The sequence below is a fragment of the Gossypium hirsutum genome, chromosome A06 (assembly GCF_007990345.1).
Source record: "Gossypium hirsutum isolate 1008001.06 chromosome A06, Gossypium_hirsutum_v2.1, whole genome shotgun sequence".
Lineage (NCBI taxonomy): Eukaryota > Viridiplantae > Streptophyta > Magnoliopsida > Malvales > Malvaceae > Gossypium > Gossypium hirsutum.
This window is the reverse complement of record NC_053429.1, coordinates 42,347,352-42,365,955: the sequence shown is the minus strand read 5'-3', so window position 1 is coordinate 42,365,955 and position 18,604 is coordinate 42,347,352. Positions and strand designations below refer to the sequence as shown.

General features: G+C 34.4%; 1 non-coding gene across 1 annotated transcript; it reads left to right on the top strand.

Moving 5' to 3' along the window:
* Nucleotides 1-3,474: 3,474 nt before the first annotated feature.
* LOC121231001 (small nucleolar RNA R71) lies at nucleotides 3,475-3,581 on the top strand. Its single transcript, XR_005929071.1, has one exon. It is a non-coding gene; the product is annotated as a small nucleolar RNA R71 (small nucleolar RNA).
* Nucleotides 3,582-18,604: the final 15,023 nt, after the last annotated feature.

Below are 18,604 nucleotides of genomic sequence, written 5' to 3'. Positions count from 1 at the left end.
GGACATGATTTACCTTTGGTATGTGTTCATCTAGAAATGATTTACCAATCTGGACAACTGATCTGCTACTTGGTTTTCTACTCCCTTTCGATCTTGAATTTCTAAATCAAACTCTTAAAGTGGAAGTTCCCATCGGATCAATCTCGACTTAGCGTCTTTCTTGGCAGAAAAATACTTAATCATCGAGTGGTCCGTATAGACAGTCACCTTCGTACCTACAAGATAAGATCAAAACTTGTCAAAAGCAAACACAAGAGTAAGTAACTCTTTCTATATTACCATATAATTTAGTTGAGCTCCTGTCAAAGTTCAACTTGCGTAGTAGATGGGATGAAAAACTTTGTTCCTTTGCTTGCCCATGACAGCTTCGATCATGAAGCCACTTGCATCACACATCAATTCAAATGGCAAATCCCAGTCTGGAGTGACGATTATGGGTGCCAAAACTAATCGAATCTTCAAATCATTGAAAGCTTTTAAGCTCTCTTTATCAAATTTAAACGCCATGTCCTTCTCCAATAATTTGCATAAGGGTTTAGCAATTTTAGAGAAGTCTTTGATAAATCTTCGATAGAAACTGATGTGGCCCAACAAGCTCCTAACACCTTTTACAGATGTCGAAGGTCGGAGTTTTTTAATAACATCTACCTTTGCTTTATCTACCTCGATTCCATTTCTCATTATACAATGCCCTAGAACAATACCTTCTCATACCATGAAATGGCACTTTTCCTAGTTGAGTACAAGGTTTGTTTCTTCGCATCGCCTTAATATCTTGGCTAGATTGGCTAGGCAATCATCATATGTATCTCCAAATACTGAAAAATCATCCATAAAGACTTCCAAATATTTCTCAACCATGTCAGTAAAAATAGACATCATACATATTTGAAATGTAGCAGGTCCATTAGATAAACCAAATGGCATGCATCTAAATGTGAATGTACTGTACGGGCAGGTGAATGTTGTCTTCTGTTGATCTTCCGATGCTACTGTAATCTGATTATACCCTGAGTATCCATAGAGAAAAAAATAATAATCTCGCCTTGCGAGTCTATCTAGCATCTGGTCCAAAAAATGGCAAAGAAAAGTGATCTTTCCTAATCGCCTTGTTCAGCTTCCGGTAATCAATGCAAATTCTCCAACCCGTAACCGTTTTAGTTGGTATCAACTCATTATTCTTATTCTCAATGACCATGATACCTCATTTCTTTGGCACGCATTGGACCGGACTTACCCATGAACTATCTGAGATAGGGTAAATTATACCTGCATTTAACCACTTGATGATTTCTTTCTTAACTACGTCCTTCATAATAGGGTTCAATCTTCATTGTCCATCAATCATCCCCTTTTCGTCATCTTCAAGGATAATCTTGTGCATGCATACAGATATACTAATTCCACAAATATCGATTATGGTCCATCCAATATCCTTCTTGAATTGTTTCAAGACCAGAATGAGTTTCTCTTCTTGCTTAGTAGTTAATTCTGCTAAAACAATCACAGGAAGAGTAAAAGAGTTACCTAAATAAACATATTTCAAATATGAGGGAAGTACCTTCAGTTCTAATTTAGGTGGCTCCTCGTTTGATGCTTTTGGTTGGGCATAATCCCCTTTCTCTAATTCCAAAGATTCAAAACGGGATTGCAAATTAAATCCCCTTTGATTAGCTTCTAACAAAGTTAAGTATTCACCCTCCTCTTCATCATTTGGAGGATCTGATGTCAACATTCGTTCCAATGGATCCTCAACATAGTTGAGTTCCTTTTCCATGATTAACTCCTCTATATTAGGCACTGCAGAATAATCATCAATTGTGTCAAGAAATCGCATAGACTTAAAAACGTTAAACCTTACCTGATCATCCTGAACACGCATAGTAAGCTCGCCTTTCTGCACATTAATAAGAGTCCTTTCGGTTGCTAAGAATGGTCTTCCTAGGATGATTGACACCTCTTTGTCTGCTTCAAAGTCTAGAATCATAAAGTCAACAGGAAAGATAAATTTGTCTACACGTATCAATACGTCCTCAATTTTTCCTTTTGGGTGTGCTAAGGATCGATCTGCTAATTGAAGTGTAACGTAGTAGGTCTAACTTCACCTATCCTCAACTTCCTAAATATTGACATGGGCATCAAGTTGATACTTGCACCTAAGTCACATAGTGCCTTACCACAATATGTTGATCCAATGTTGCAAGGTATGTTAAAACATCTAGGATCCTTCAACTTTAGGGGTAATTTATCTTGAAGATATGCGCTGCATTCCTTTGTTAGGGCTACCATCTCAAATTCTCCAAGCCTTCATTTTTTAGATAGGATATCCTTCATAAATTTGATGTAGTTCAACATTTGTTCAAGTGCTTCAACCAACAGGATATTGATATGAAGTTGCTTGAGTACGTCTAGGAACTACTTGAATTGAATTTCCTACTTCTGCTTCTAAAGTCTTTGAGGGGTTTCTTTACTGGAATTGGTTGATTCATCTTCTGTGGTAATTTTGCATCTAACAAGTTGCTAGTTGATCAAATTTAGCTGGTTCCAAAGTCACCTTATCAGATTTTGTAGATTTCGATTCTTGTGAAACTGGAATTTCAACACTCGGTTGAACTTCCTTTGAGTCTTGAGCATTAGCTGGCTCCTTTTGAACTTCGACGGTGTTGGGCTCTAATGTCTTTCCACTCCTTAGTGTCAATGCTTTACAATGATCCTTCCTTGGATTCCTCGGGTTCTCCATATCACTAGTTAAAGAATTTTGTGGTTGGTTTCTAAGTTCAGTAGCAAGTTAGCCCATTTTGTTTTCCAGGTTTTTCAATATAGCTACTTGGCTTTGAATTAAGGCATCATTCTTCACCATGTATGCCTTTAACAAATTTTCTAAGCCATTGGATGGTTCAGCTTGGGTTGGTTTCTAAACTTGTTGGGGAAAACTAGGTCGCTGGCTCGCTCTAGGTTGGGTGTAAGTCTTACTGGTTCCAGCCCCTTGGTTACTCCAAGAAATTTAGGCGGTTTCGCCATGATGGGTTATAGAAATTGGATTATAGTCCTTGCCTTCCTCGATTTTGGTTCTGGTTACCCATGTAATATATGAATTCTGGGTCTGGTAGACATTCATAAAAAAAATGCCCTTCCCCACAATAGACATAGGCTATACTTTCAAATTGATTTGGTGGCTGTGCTGCAAAACTATTAGGCCCATTAGTAGTAAGATTTTTTAACATTGAGGATATTGATGATACTTGAGACGCGAGTGAAGTAAGAGCGTCTACTTCATGTATTCCAGAAACTCGTCTTCCTGACGTTGCTCGATTTGTTGGCCATTGGTAATTGTTGTTGGCAATCCTCTCAATGATTTCATAAGCCTCATTATAAGACTTAGAAAGGAGAGCACCATTAGCAGAAGCGTCCACTACCATCCTTGTGTGAGCATTGAGACCATTATAAAATGTCTCAAGTTGGATGCAATGGGGGATTCCGTGATGTGGGCACTTCCGTAATAATTCTTTGTACCTTTTTCATGCCTCATACAAGGACTCATCATCCATTTGTTGGAAGGCAATGATCTCATTCCTCAACTTAGTATTCTTGCTAGGCTAGAAATACTTCATAAGGAATCTTTCTGCTAACTCTTGCCATGTGGAAATTGAATTTGATGGTACTGAGTTCAACCAGGCTCAAGCTCTTTCCCTTAGTGAATATGGGAACAGTTTCAATTGTAATGCATCTTTAGGAACTTCGACTAACTTGAAAGAATTGCTCACCTTCATAAATAGTCTTAAGTGTTGGTGAGGATCTTCGGTAGGCATTCCACTGAATTGGCCCACTATCTGAAGCATCTGGAACATGACTAGCTTCAACTCAAACTGTTGTGCTTGGATTGGGGTCTCCTAATACCGGATTAAGATCATGAAATATTGGCACGACATACTGTAATAAAGTTCTATCCTTATCATCAGTAATAAGGATAGGATTTTCGTAGGGTTTGCTTTGTTTCCTTGATTCAAATTTTTGAAGTTCATTTCTTCGGTCATTCTCTGACTTGCTTGTCTTCTTCGCTGTCGGAAAGTTTGTTCACTTTCAGGGTCTATAGGGAGTAAATCAATGATTCGGTTCATACTCGTAAACACCTGAAATAATCACAGAAAAATTAATTAAGTTAAAATTTGAACAGAAAAATAAACCAAAATGCAAAACTAACAAATTCACAAATAATGACTTTTTAAAACAGTCCCCGACAACGACGCCAAAAACTTGGAACGACGGAAATGTGCAAGTGTACACAATCACAATGAGTTATCGTACCCACAAGGACTGTGAAAAGAATTATTTATGAATTCTATTTAAAACTTTTTGGTGAAGAAAAAAATATTTTGTTTGAATAGGGTGATTAAAAACTAAGATTTTAAACTAAGTAAACTAAATAAATAAATCTCAAATGCACGATTTCAAAATACGATTTTAATCAAGATGATATAATTGTGTTAGATTAATTACATTTCTTATCTTAGAATTTTAAACTCATGTTTATATTGTTACAAAAAATTCACGACAACTCGGTAATTTGCTAACTTTTGAACATACTCACCTATCAAAGTCCATTCATCTCTTGGACATATCTCTATGTCAATTCAATCGATTAAACAAATCTTAATAGGAAAATATGTTATAGCACATACATACTTATTAAATTGAAATAATCTTAAACATATCCCTATGTCAATTCAAACAATTAACTCGATTTAATAAGCACATAAAAGACTATGTGAGGTCACAAAGTATCCTTACCTTGAAACAGTTTAATCACAATAATCTTGCAAGTTATGCAAGGCAAATGAATCGTCAGATACCGTTTCTAATTTAAATCTCAACTACCTTAGATGATTAAATATGCACTGATTAAGTACTGTGCCTATTAATTACAATTTCAATAGTTTAAATAATTAATTCATTAGTTACCTAACAATTGTAATGCACGATTAACTTAGTCATGATTTTACTTAATCAAGCATCTTACCGAGGCCTATAACAACATAAACACAATTTTATCAATTTAAGAAGACAAAATGCAATCAACCTAACACGAATTAAATTCAAGATAAATTGATGAACTTAACCATTCCAACAACATAAATATTCATAGATATGTTCATCATAACAACAAAAATTAAAGAGATAGGGAACAAGAATCAAATCCGGTGTTTTTCTGTGGCTTGACTAGCTTGCTTCATTCTTCGTTATCTATTGTCCTCATTGATCAAAGCTGCTACAAAAAATTCAATGTTGCTCCAAAATGGCTGATGAACACCCCTTTTCCAAGGGAGGAAATCAGCAAGAGAGCAAGAGAATTTAGATTGGCAAATAAGAGAGAAAAGATGTGAATGATTTGAAGTGTGTCAAATGATCAGCCAAGGGGGTTTTTATAGCTGAAGGTGGCTGCTAAAATTAGCTAAAAATAGCAGCCAAAGAGCTATCCCTTGGCAGGCTACACATGTGGCAAGGTTGATGGTTTCAACCTTGCTAAAATTGGCTTGGGGCAAATCTACAAAGCCACCAATTGTAGAGGGGTTTGAATGCAACTTGAACAAGTCTTCAAGGACCTCTTTGCAAGCTTAAATAATTAGCTAATAAGCTGATTTGGGTCAACTCTTGGGACAATTTTGGGCTGTCCATTTCTTGGGCTATTCGGTTCACTTGGTTCGGTTCAACTGGACCATTTTTTCATAATTAATTAATCATAATTTATTAACCCAAATTAAATTGGATATAAATTAAAATTAATTATATTATGAATTAATAAATATAATTTTAGACCGTCTCAGCCTGAAATTTAGTTCGCCTCGATACTTCAAATTACTTCTCGATTTTGTGCTTCTAGCAGTATCTGCCGAGTCATTTTTCGTCGTTTGTGCAAATCTGTCGAAAATAACCAAAATTCATCAAAATTAATTATAAAATTAACTAAAATTCAAAATGTTCATATTTTAAGTGCACTTTTATTATTTTTCCACAAGAATTTTATCGAAACTGTATGATTTTAAGTTAAAAAGGGTATGTAAAAATGTGTAAATTTCTGTGTTTCCATATGCATGCGTGAAAATTTCGTGAAATAATTTTATCATTTGAATGCTTAAGTCGGTAAAAAGGACTTAATCACATAAAATGCAAAATTAGTGTTTTATTTGTAAAAGATGTCAATTGACTTTGGTTTTTAAATATGGTGGCCTTAAGAGATAATTAAACCATTTAAAACATTAGTGGACTTATATGGATACATTTTAGGTGTATTAAATGCTTTATTATTAAAGGTTAATTATGTAATTTGATTATTAAACATGAAATAAATAAAACAAAGTTAATTAAAGGTCCCCATTATCATCTTATAACTGAAATTAAAGAAGAATAAGAAGAAAAATAGGGTTCTTCATTCGGCTATGCAAAATTTAAGCAATTAGGTATGTATTTTGATCCCTTTTTAATGATTTTTATGTTTTTGAGATCGTTGTTTCGTATTCTAGCTAGCACATACCTTAATTTTTGAAATTGTTAAAGATTTATCATGTTGCCATTATTGAATGCTTGAGTAATTTGATGTTGGTGATAGATTATGAAAGTTTATTGATAGATTAATAGTTTTTGTAAAGTGATTTTTGACAAAAATTCAAAAAGGGATTAATTTGAGAAAATGTAAAATTATGTGGGTAAAAGTGTGAATAAATAAAGATATGGGCTCCTAGGGGCTCCATTAAAATTCAGCTAAGCATGGGTTGTACTAAATTGCATGAATTTACAATTTTATGTAATAATGACTAACTTGTAATAGTGTGAAACATTAAGGGCAAATGTGTAAATTTGTCAAAATATGAATTATAGGCTAAATTGAATAGATCAAATATTGAATGTGATCAATTTGATAATATATAGATCAAGCTAAGCCGAGATCGGGATTAGATCGGGGAAAAGGAAAAGTGGACGAATAGTCGATAATTTCCATTCGAGCAACTCGAGGTAAGTTCGTATAATTAGAATCGAACTTTTAAATACTTGTAATTATTTGAAATTAATGTATGTAATTGAGTAAATGATCTACTTGAAATTCAAATGCCTTATTGATATGGTTTGATGGTTACCGAGCTCCGTTTGAACCGTAGGAATTCGTAGGATACGAGTGACATGTCATTAAGGTTACAGTTTAGGTCGAGATCCTGCATGTATTACGGACTCACCGTAGCTCGTATGAGCTTATTGATATATTGTGACAGCCCTAAATTGACCCTAGTCGGAAAGTGGTTTCGGGACCGCTAAACCGAGTCACCGAAGTATTTGAATATGATATTTATTGTCTAACATATGTGAATATGAATGTGTGAAAGTTTTAAGCTTCGATTTAGTCGATTGCATGTGAATTTAATTAATAGGACTTATGTGTGGCACTTTTAAAAGGTGATAGGTTAATCTATAAGGACCTATTAATGCATGTTATATAGATGAGGGGTTTGCATGTCAAATTTCCATTTATAATAGCTAGTGGCCGGCCATGGTATGGGTCATGAATGATAATATGTATTTTCTATTAGCATTATTAGTTTACAAAATAAAATAAGGAATTGAGAATAATAAAACATGTGGTAATGGGAGGAGAAACCAAAGTTGTCATCTTTGCTCCTCATTGCCGTGACTAGAAGAGAAAAAGCTTGGAAAAAATTCAGCTATGGTGGTTAGCTAAATCAAGGTAAGTTCAAGGATGATTCTTGGATTTCTAGCATTTTTTTTGAGTTAGTCATTAAGCTCTTTGCTTAACCCATGACCAAACTTGAAATGGTAGGGTGTCTTGAGCATTCGGTCATGGTAGGAAGTAGAAGAGAAATATGGTTGTTGTTCATGATATTTGGATGAAAAAAATTGGTAGTTAGATGGAGAGGATATGATTTTGGATATTATTGGGCAATGTATGTGCTTTGAATTGAAGGAATGGAGAGGATGCTTTAATTGTGTTATGAACAATTATATGTTAAATTAAGGTTTGCTAAGCTAGCTATTAAGGTGATTTTGGAAAATCGCCATAAATTGTAGGAGTTGAGTTAGAGGCTAAATGAATTATGTCATTAAAGCTTGAAGAGTCTAGTTTCTTAGAAAAGAAACCATAAAAACAAAAGAGTTACCGATCTTGAGATATTTGAAGTATTGTGGGGCTGAGTCAAAATGACTACTAGATTCCCTGTTCTGTCTTTATAAAATCAGTATAAATTGTAAAAAAATGGCCCTAAGTTGAAATTTATATGCTTAGACTCCTTAATGAGTCTAGTTTCAAATGAAATAAACGAGAACATATTTTGAATTCTGTATAATGAGAAATTTGATTCGTAGTGAAGAGTAGTCAGTTTAGTCAAACATTGAAACAAGGTGAGCTTTAAGAAAAATCTGGTATTGTTGGGCTAAACTAAAAATTTTGAAAATTTTATGGATAATAGATAAATGAGTCTTCTGTCAAGAAACATTTACGGCAATTGATTTGGAGTTTCGTAGCTCCAGTTATAAAAACTTTAGTGACTGTCGTTCAGGAAGTCAGCTTATAAGGAAATTGTAATTATATTGTAAACATTAATGAAAATTTTCTAATGAATTAATTATTGATTTTTATAAAGCTTACTATAAACTATATGTGTGAAAGTCGAATCCATATGTATTATATTCTGAAAGTAATGCTTGAATAGTCGATTAATGACTAGTTAAAATTTGTTGAACTTAAGCTCAAGAGCTTGGAGGATCAAAGTTGGATAAGGGAAAGGAAAAAGTGATCGAATAGCCGTTGAAATCATTCGACAACATCCGAGGTAAGTCGTCGAGTAATGAAACTTAGTTTATGATTTGATTAAGTCATGACATACAAGCATAACAAATAAACGGTGATATAATGATTCTACTTGAATTATATATTGAGGTGATTAGTTTATGCCTATGACGGGTAGCCGAATGTGTATAGAGATCATGTTATAAAGCCAATCAAAATCATGCTCTTTGTATGTGGCTATTGAGCCGAAATTGGTAAGTGTGATAAGTGTCTTGTGTTTGAGCTTTAGTAATGAAAATGAAATATGGATGTGTCATGATTTATTGATATATGTGCATGGTTATTCGAATGATATCTGGGCTGAGTCCCGAAGGCTTTTGTGCTAGTGACTATATCCGGACTAAGATCCGAAGGCATTTGTGTGAGTTGCTATATCCGAGCTAAGACCCGAAGGCATTTGTGCTAGCGACTATATCCGGGCTAAGTCCCGAAGGCATTTATGCTAGTGACTATATCCGGGCTAAGACCCAAAGGCATTTGTGCGAGTTGTTATATCCGGCTAAATCCCGAAGATACTTGGGTTTGGAAGTGAGAGATCTTGCTGTAATAATTTCAATTAATACGCTCATAAAATCCAAACGATAAGGTATGTTTCGTATATGCATCGGAAAAATCGATTCGTTTTAAATAGTATTCGTTCAATTGATTAATGAACTTCTGGCCTTTAGTTAGGTTTGATACCCTGTGCATGAAAATATTGGTTGAAGCGTGAAGTAAGTATGATTATGAGAATGTGCATATATGAAGTTATTCATTTAGCCATATGAATGTTATACTTTAGTCGAAACTAATTTCATTACTCAAAACTTACTAAGCATTAAATGCTTATTCCGTTTCTTTGATTCTCTGTTTTATAGATTTTGGTTCGTCAGCTATCGGACTCGGGAGTGTTAAAGTCGAAGTCGCCCACACTATCAAAGCCCTTTTGGTACTCTTTTAGTTGAACTCTGATAATGGCATGTATAGGATTGCCCTTTGTTGTTAGTCAAGTACTTTGGTAATGTGTATATTTGGATGGCCATGCGAAAATGGCTTATATATATTTTGAGCATAGCATTATAATCATTTTGTATGTTGTTCATTGAGTGGTATGGAAATGTTTGGTAACGATTAGCCATTGGGATGGTTAATCACGATCATTTTGGTGCTATGTATGACAAATTCTAGTGGATCCATGGAAAACCATGAAATAGGTAAAGTTTACCTTAAAAATAGATGCTGACAGAAGCAGTGATGTGGATTTGAAAAATCACTAAAAATAGTAGGAATGGAATTAAATAGTGAATAAATTATGAAATTGAACCTTGATGAATATATTTTATATGAAAGTAACGAAACGATCATATGAGCCGTATTTTATGAGATGTTTAAATTTTCGTGAAACAGGGCCAGAGCGATTTCTGGATCCCCTATTCTGACTTTTGAAATTCACTATAAATTAACCAGAGATAATTAGAAGTCATACCCTATATGTACAGATTCCTTTTCGAGTATAGTTTCTTTAGAAACAAACGGCATAAGTATTGAAGCCCTGTACGGAGAGATATCTAAGTCGTAATGCATGAAGGTCAGAGTAGTCGAACCCTGAAACAGGGGGACTTTAACTAATAAACTGTACTAATTGGCCCAACCAAAAATTCTAGAAAAAAATTTGAAGATAGGTGTATGAGTCTAGTTTCAGGAAAAATTTACGGAATCAGTTTTTGAGTTTCATAACTCGAGATATGATTTTTAAAGTGACCGTGATGCAGTTAGCCAGCTTGTCTGGAAATTAAAAAAAATGAACTGTGTAAGTAAACGAATTAAGTCCGTTAACACCTCGTGTTCGACTCCGGCAACGGTCTCGGGTACGGGGCGTTACATATATCAGCTCATAAGAGCTTACTGTTCTCAGCTCGTTAGAGCTTACTGTTTCCAGCTCGATAGTGCTTACTATTAATCAGCTCAGAAGGAGCTTACCGATCATAGCTTGAAAGAGCAAATACGATGATGAATTGACGGATTACCGATTAATACATTTAGTGTGTATCACCCATATATCCATCGATATTTTAATAGGTTCAACAGGCATAAATTGTAACACCCCGAACTCATGGCCGTTACCGGAAATCGAACACGAGGTGTTACCAGCTTACTTCATTTATTTCCCCCTATATTTTTTTTTTGTTCCAGGCAAGCTGGCTATTGTATCGTGGTCGCTTTAAAAATCATATTTTGAGTTATGAAACTCGGAATCCAATTTTGTAAATTTTCCCCAAACTAGACTCATATATCTATATGGTGGAATTTTTGTAGAATTTTTGGTTGGGCCAATTAGTACAGTTTATTTGTTAAAGTTTCCCCTGTTTCAAGGTTCGACTACACTGACCTCTGTACCTTACGATTTAAATATCTCCCTGTAAAGGGCTTCAATGCCTATGTCGTTTGTCTCTAATGAAACTAGACTCGGTAACGAATCTGTACATATAAGGCATGACCTCTAATTATCTCGATAAAATTTACGGTGAATTTCTAAGTCATAACAGGGGATCCAGAAATCGCTCTGGCACTGTTTCACAAGAATTTAATTATCTCCTAACATAAAGTTCATATGGTCGTTTCGTTTCTTCCATACGAAAATAGACTCATCAAGCTTCGATTACCTAATTTATTCATTATTTAATTCCATTTCTACTATTTTTCAGTGATTTTTCAATCTCACAACACTGCTGCTGTCAGCATCTGTTACTAAAGCAGAGTATGCCTATTTCGTGATTTTTCCTTGATCTAACTAATAATTCATCATACATGTCACAATTTATGACCATGACTAGCCATGCCAAAGAATAATCATCACCGAGCATCTCCCCACTACACTATTACCAAATCATGAATTTAACACCGAAAATAAATTAGCCATGACATATGGCGTAATAATCGAGTAGACCTCAACCAATACTCAACCACAACCGAATTACCAAGACTTGTGACCAAGCATCATAGAACCAAATCCAAACGAACATTTATGCCATTTTCGCATGGCTAAAACTTTACATACCAAATTTCAAACAAAACATAATAGCCTATACATGCCGAAATGTTCTCCTAGACCAACTAAGAAGAAAGTACCAAAAGTTGCTAGCCGGTGTGATGACTTCGATGACGGTCCCGAGCACGGCAAAAAGACGAGTCTAAGAAACCTAAAATAGGTGACAAGCAAACACCGAATGAGTATATAACTCAGTAAGCCATAAGCATTCCACAACCATCCATTAATAAAATTATCACAACAGGAAACAATGAAATGAGGCTAAGTACTCCATCCATACCGAACTATACCATAGTTCCTTAAACCTTACGGTTCAATCTCATACCAAGTCCTACATTGATATTTCATACATCATTTTATTTTCGTTACAATCATACAATTAAACGACCTTTCACCTATTCCACGATGAACCTTATGTACGTGACTTCAACTATAATCATCACATAGGTACAAAACTTACCAAGCTCAACTCCAAATATAAACATAGCGCCTATTAGCCATGAACTCAAGGTACTTACCTTTTCCGCTGTCCAAAATCGACTCGGTAAAGTCGCACCCTTAATGTAAATAATTTATAGAAAATATATAGTGGGTTCGCACACATAGTGCTTAATAATCAACCGCGCACACTTAGTGCCATGTACTTTAAACTCGCACACTTAGTGCCATGCATTTCAAGTTCGCACACCTAGTGCCAATCTCACAACCGTGAACACTTATTGCCCGCACACTTAGTGCCGAAAACCAGCCACTATATATGCTTCACTTCCTTTTTACATTCGACAATTTCATCTCTACATACATATACATTTGTATACATTTCATCTCATTAAACACAGTTGCATAGGTATTACGATCATTTAAATCAATACCAAAGATATGCTTAATGACTTACCTTGTGTTAGGTAAAATAGTTCCAAGTCGGCTACTCGATGACCTTCGATTTTCCCTTGTTGGACGCCTCTCCTTTAGAATCTTGAGCTTAAACAAATAAATTAACTCATTTAACCGCTTTGCTACATATATTGGTATCCACATTTTAATGATTTTATGACATATGAAACGACATGGTAAAATTTTCATCTTGCTACCTTATGTTCTTAGCTATTCGGCTAATAACCTTATGTAATTACCATACTATCAATAATCTAATCACACATGCATATGCATACTTGGACATTCGGTAATCACCTTTGCTAATTTTAAACTCAACATCACATAAGCTCCTAAGTGATGGCCGAATATGTATATCTATACTATCACCTATAATTCATCTAATCACAAAATTTCATCTCATGAACACTTGACCCATTTTTTTTACCCCATATGGCCGAATGCTTCATTTGTTACCCAACTAACCATTCAACAACTTCAACCTCATTACCACCCTTTTATGCCTAATTATCTAAGTCAAGATAAAATCATCAACATGCCTAACTATAGCCGAATGTGCAACATTAATCTATCATTTCCATTTCATTTAACACTTAACATTTACCACATATCAATTCACCAAATATCGATTCACCAAACTCTTCATCTATTCATGCTCTCATATTCGGTCACCCATACCTATACTAACCATATAACTAATTAATCCTAGGGTTAAACACAATTACAATATTTAAGCACCATAGCCGAACGTTCATGAAGTTGCTAAGACCCATCATTTCTACTCCTCACACACTCTCACATCCAATCCTTTTTATTAAACACTCAAGCTCAATCATCTTCATGCCTCATCACCACAACATCAAAACACCAACCAAGAAAGACAACACCCATGGCTGAATATCATCTCCATCAATAGCAAAAATTTAAACCATGGGCTAGGTAGAACTTAAACTAACAACTAAAAACATGCATGAATTTAAAAAAAATAACATCAAACATACCTCAACCTAGGTACAAGCATGGCCGAACTTCTTCACCTTTCTTTCCCTCACTCACGGCAATTGTAACAAGGAAAAGGATGAACACTCCTTCTTCCTCCCTTATTTTATTCATCTTTTTCCTTTTTAATTCCTTTCTTTAATTTATTTTATCTCTAATAACCCAATTTCTTATTATAATATCTAATTCAAACAAATATATTGCCCATCATCAATCTATCTTGGCCGGCCACTATAAGGGAATTGGGCAATTTGACATGCAAGTCCACCCTTGTGTTGACATGCACTAATAAGCCCTTTAAAATTAGCCTATCATATTTCACCATGTCTCATGTTGATCCCTATTTAATAATTCCTCATGCAATTGGCAAAATTAGGGAATGAAACTTCTACATATGCATGTACACACATAATAAGCATAGAATATAACAATTAATTGTTTTTATGATTCGGTTTTGTGGTCCCGAAACCACTTTCCGACTAGGGTCACATTAGGGCTGTCACATAAATTCTGTTATATGAATGAAATACTATTTAAAAGGATGAGGTTGCTATTATTGAATGAATTACTGTTTATATGATTGAGAGTGAAATGTTAAAAATGATGTACATGATATATGAATTTGAAATGATACAATGTATTAAGTATTAAATTAAGATAATGAATGATTACATGTACTTATGTGACTAACTTGTTGATGAATGCTTGTGTATAGGCATTTGGCTAGTGAATTTGATATACTTTGTTTAATTGTTCGGTTATTTTTAAATGGTAAGTTAAAATTTGAATAATACGAGCTTACTAAGTTGTAAAGCTTACTCTATTTCTTTTCCATGTTTTATAGAGGTTCGATAGCTCACTTGATTCGGATAAGTCAGAGTTGCGTATCACACTATCCAATTGTCGATTGGTACCTTTGAACTTATGGATATTTGTAAATATGGCATGTATAGGCTAGTTATAAAAATGATAGTTATGGTCACTTGAGAAGGGGATTTCGGTTCAATTTATACTATAAGTTAAAGCCATGTGATTTGGCTTAACATGGTATAATGCTTTGGTTGCATATATTTATTCAAATATGGTATGTTTTGGCTCGTAGAAGATGGAAATGGAAATATGAAAATGTTGCCTTGATATGTGATAGGTAAATGAATGGGAAATGCTTAAATGTAATTTAGGTATTTGAATACCATGTTCAGTTGTCATATGGTTTGAATATTGAATTTATGAAGTGTATGAATTTTTCTATTGAAGTAAGTTGATAAAGCATGATTGAAATTGGTATAATATGTGTATAAGATGTTGTGGATTAGCTATCTGTCGAGTTATATAATGTTGCAAATTATGTTTGTACAGGTATGTAAAAATAGGGTGGTAAATGGCTTTGAAAATAGCCTATTTTTGTCCACATAGGCAGAGACACAGGCATGTGTCTCGGTCCTGTGTGACACATGGTGATGTTACACACGGTCATTTTACACGGCCATGTGTCCCCTAGTGTTAAAATTAAAATGAAGTCAGTATACCCCACACGATCTCACACATGGGCGTGTGACTTGGCCGTGTTGTACAATTCAGTATACCCTATAGGTTGGCATGGCCTAGCACATGGCCTTACACATGAGCGTGTGTGGCCACTTCAAAGGGCATACGGGCTAGACACATGGCGTATGGTTGGCCGTGTGACCCAAGTTAGTATGTACCCCCTGTTTTCACATGGCTAGTGACATGGGCGTGTCTAGTGGCCGTGTGAGACACATGGCCTGCCGACACAGGCATGTGTACTCTACTTTGAGAAAAATTTTCAAAGTTTTATGAAAGTTTATAAGTTATCGGTTTAGTCCCGAACCGCTCCTAAAACATGTTAAGGCCTCATAGGCTATTATAAGGGACTAATTGATTGAGATTGAATGATGATTGTATGAATTGATTGAATTCATTAGAAGAGTACAGTTATATGTGTTATAAGTCTGGTAATACTCTGTAACCCTATTCCAGCATTGAATACGGGTGAAGGGTGTTACATAATGGTTACCTATTATAAGAAACAAGCTAATACCAATTTAAACATATGAATTACATTAACTAAACTAGGCTGGTACCTTATCATTCATAACTTAAACAAATAATGCATAACATTAAAAAACTTATGCATACATACCTATAATAAACCAACCTTTAACATATGAAGCACTCATACCATTTAGAACATATATACCAAAGACTTATAAATAAAATATGTCACTTAGCCAAATCTATACCTTAACATACCAACTTCAAAAGATACAAGAATTTAGAATCAAAATAAACTTAACCTAACTTAGGTTTATGCCACCATAATTACAACAAAAAGTATATAAACTGTGTTGAGTTAGGGATTAATGGTTGGATGCTGAGATGTCTGCATGAATCGATCGAGAATCTACTTCACCTACGCATGGAGAAAACAAAATCGTACACTAAGAAAATACAACAATGGTAAATCTATGATTCTAGTCAAGGTAAAGAAACTTATGCAACATGCTTAGATTCAATTCTTAATCTAGTTCCATAAAATTCTATATAAGACACTTCCATTTTCACTTTCACAAAGGCAAGTATACAACCAATTTCAGTTACTAACTCATTTAATTTGCTTACAAGTTTAGCAATTTCTCAACAATTCTATAAACTATTTGATTCATTTTAGTCAGTATATATAGTTACATTTATATTCATCATTTTTTGTCTTTAGCATTTATATACATTCATACTTCTCATCTCATACCATATTTTATATCGTTTCTGAACATATTGACTCATTAATACGTAATCAGACCCCAAGGCTCATTTTCAAGTCATGTTGTTTATTGCATTTCCATTTCATATATCATTCCACATATCAATCAAGTAATTCAATCATTTATAAATTTATTAACCAACATGGACTTAAAACAGAAACACGGGTCTATGACCCCGGGTTGCCCAGTAACGATGACGCTAAGAAAGTATATACACCACTCCAGATTGCCCGAGAATGATGGTTTTCTCAATCTGAATAAACTGTCACACTAGATTGCCCAACAAAAATGGCTCAATTTATAATCTACAACCTCAGATTGCCCAGCAATTATTGTTTTCAATCAATAACCTAACCAAGGGCATGCCAATTATAATCGACTCGGTCTTAACAACTAATAAGGTATTCAATTTTTGATTTGTTATATAAAGTTCAATTTAAAATTTGATCATCACAATTCATCAAAATATCACGATTTCATAACACATATAACATATTTCAAGACATTTTCATGCCAATTCTCATATATAAAATAAATCCTACAATTTGTACTTTATTCAATTTAGTCCATATTTTGATATTTAACTTACATTATAGAAACTCACCTCAATTGGCTATTACCAATTCACGTCGTTACCATGTAATGCAGTATATCATGGATATGATATAAATAATTAAGTTCTAAATTATAGAAATACAAATCAAGATTCTAAGCTACTCGTTGATGACTTTGGATTTTCCTTTCCCTTTTGATGAATCTGGGTTCACTTTAGCTATGGATTAAGATAAAACATGTAGCATTATCAATTATCAACTAATTCACAATCAATTTTCAATTCATACAAATTTTTCAATTTATTCAATTTAGTCCCTAAAACCCAGACTAACATAACTCTTAATTTAAAGGTTTGAATTTGATTGATGTGAATTGTGATAAGTTTTATAATTTATGAATGACCGTTCTTGAAAACTAACTATTATCACAACAAAGGAAAGCGCACCTATCGAGCAGTAGTATAGGTTATGTCAAGACCAGAATGTCGAACCCAAAGAAACTAAAAGTACTAGTATTAACTTTCTTTTTATTATCTAGCCTAAAAATAAAGGGATTTGTTTTATCTAAACTAATTACTAAACTAAGAATGCACAGAAAGTGAATTGGGGAAATAACTTTTGGGAAAACTGAATGATTTGGACAATACCTAAGGAAAAAATGCACCTAGACTTCACTTATTATTGACTCTAAATTAGACGATTTAGTCATTTGACTTGACCCGTAGAAATCCCTAATTTATATTATTATCTCTCTCGAGGCTAACAACGTCTAACCCTAGGTTGATTAATTTGAAATATCTTTCTAATTAAAACCCCTAGTGTTGCATTAACTCGATTAATGGATTCCTTTATTAGGTTTCACCCTAATCTGGCAAAATTATGTCACCCTTTCTCTAGGCGTGCAATCAACTCCGCTTAATTATGTTAGATCTACTCTTAGACAGGGACTTTTGCTCCTCTGAATAAGCACATCAAAACTTGGATTAATATCCTAGAATATCAAAGAGAGAATTAAGAACACATAATTAAGAACAAATCAAATATTTATCATATAATTCAGATAATAATAACAAGATTCATCTTAGGTTTCATTCCCCTTAGGTATTTAGGGGGTTTAGTTCATATTTATGAAAGAAAACATTTCAAAAGAATAATGATAATAAAACATAAAGAAAACCTAAGAACTCTTGAAGGGAATTGAAGGGAGATCTTCAGTCTTGAAGGTGAATCCAGCTTCTGAGATGGATCAACCGGCTTCCTTCGAGTAATTCCTTGCCTCCTACTCCGTGTGTCTTTTCTAGGTACCTCTTGGGGTGTTTATATAGGCTTTAGAATGCTTCAAAACCCTCAAGAGTGGCCCTTTCAAAATAGGATTAGACTTGGGCTCGACAGGGACACGCTAGTGTGACACGCCTGTGTGCGAGTCTGTTGAATAGACACGGGCGTGTGGTCTACCCATGTAAGGAAGTCCAGGCCATGTTGATTTCCCACGTTG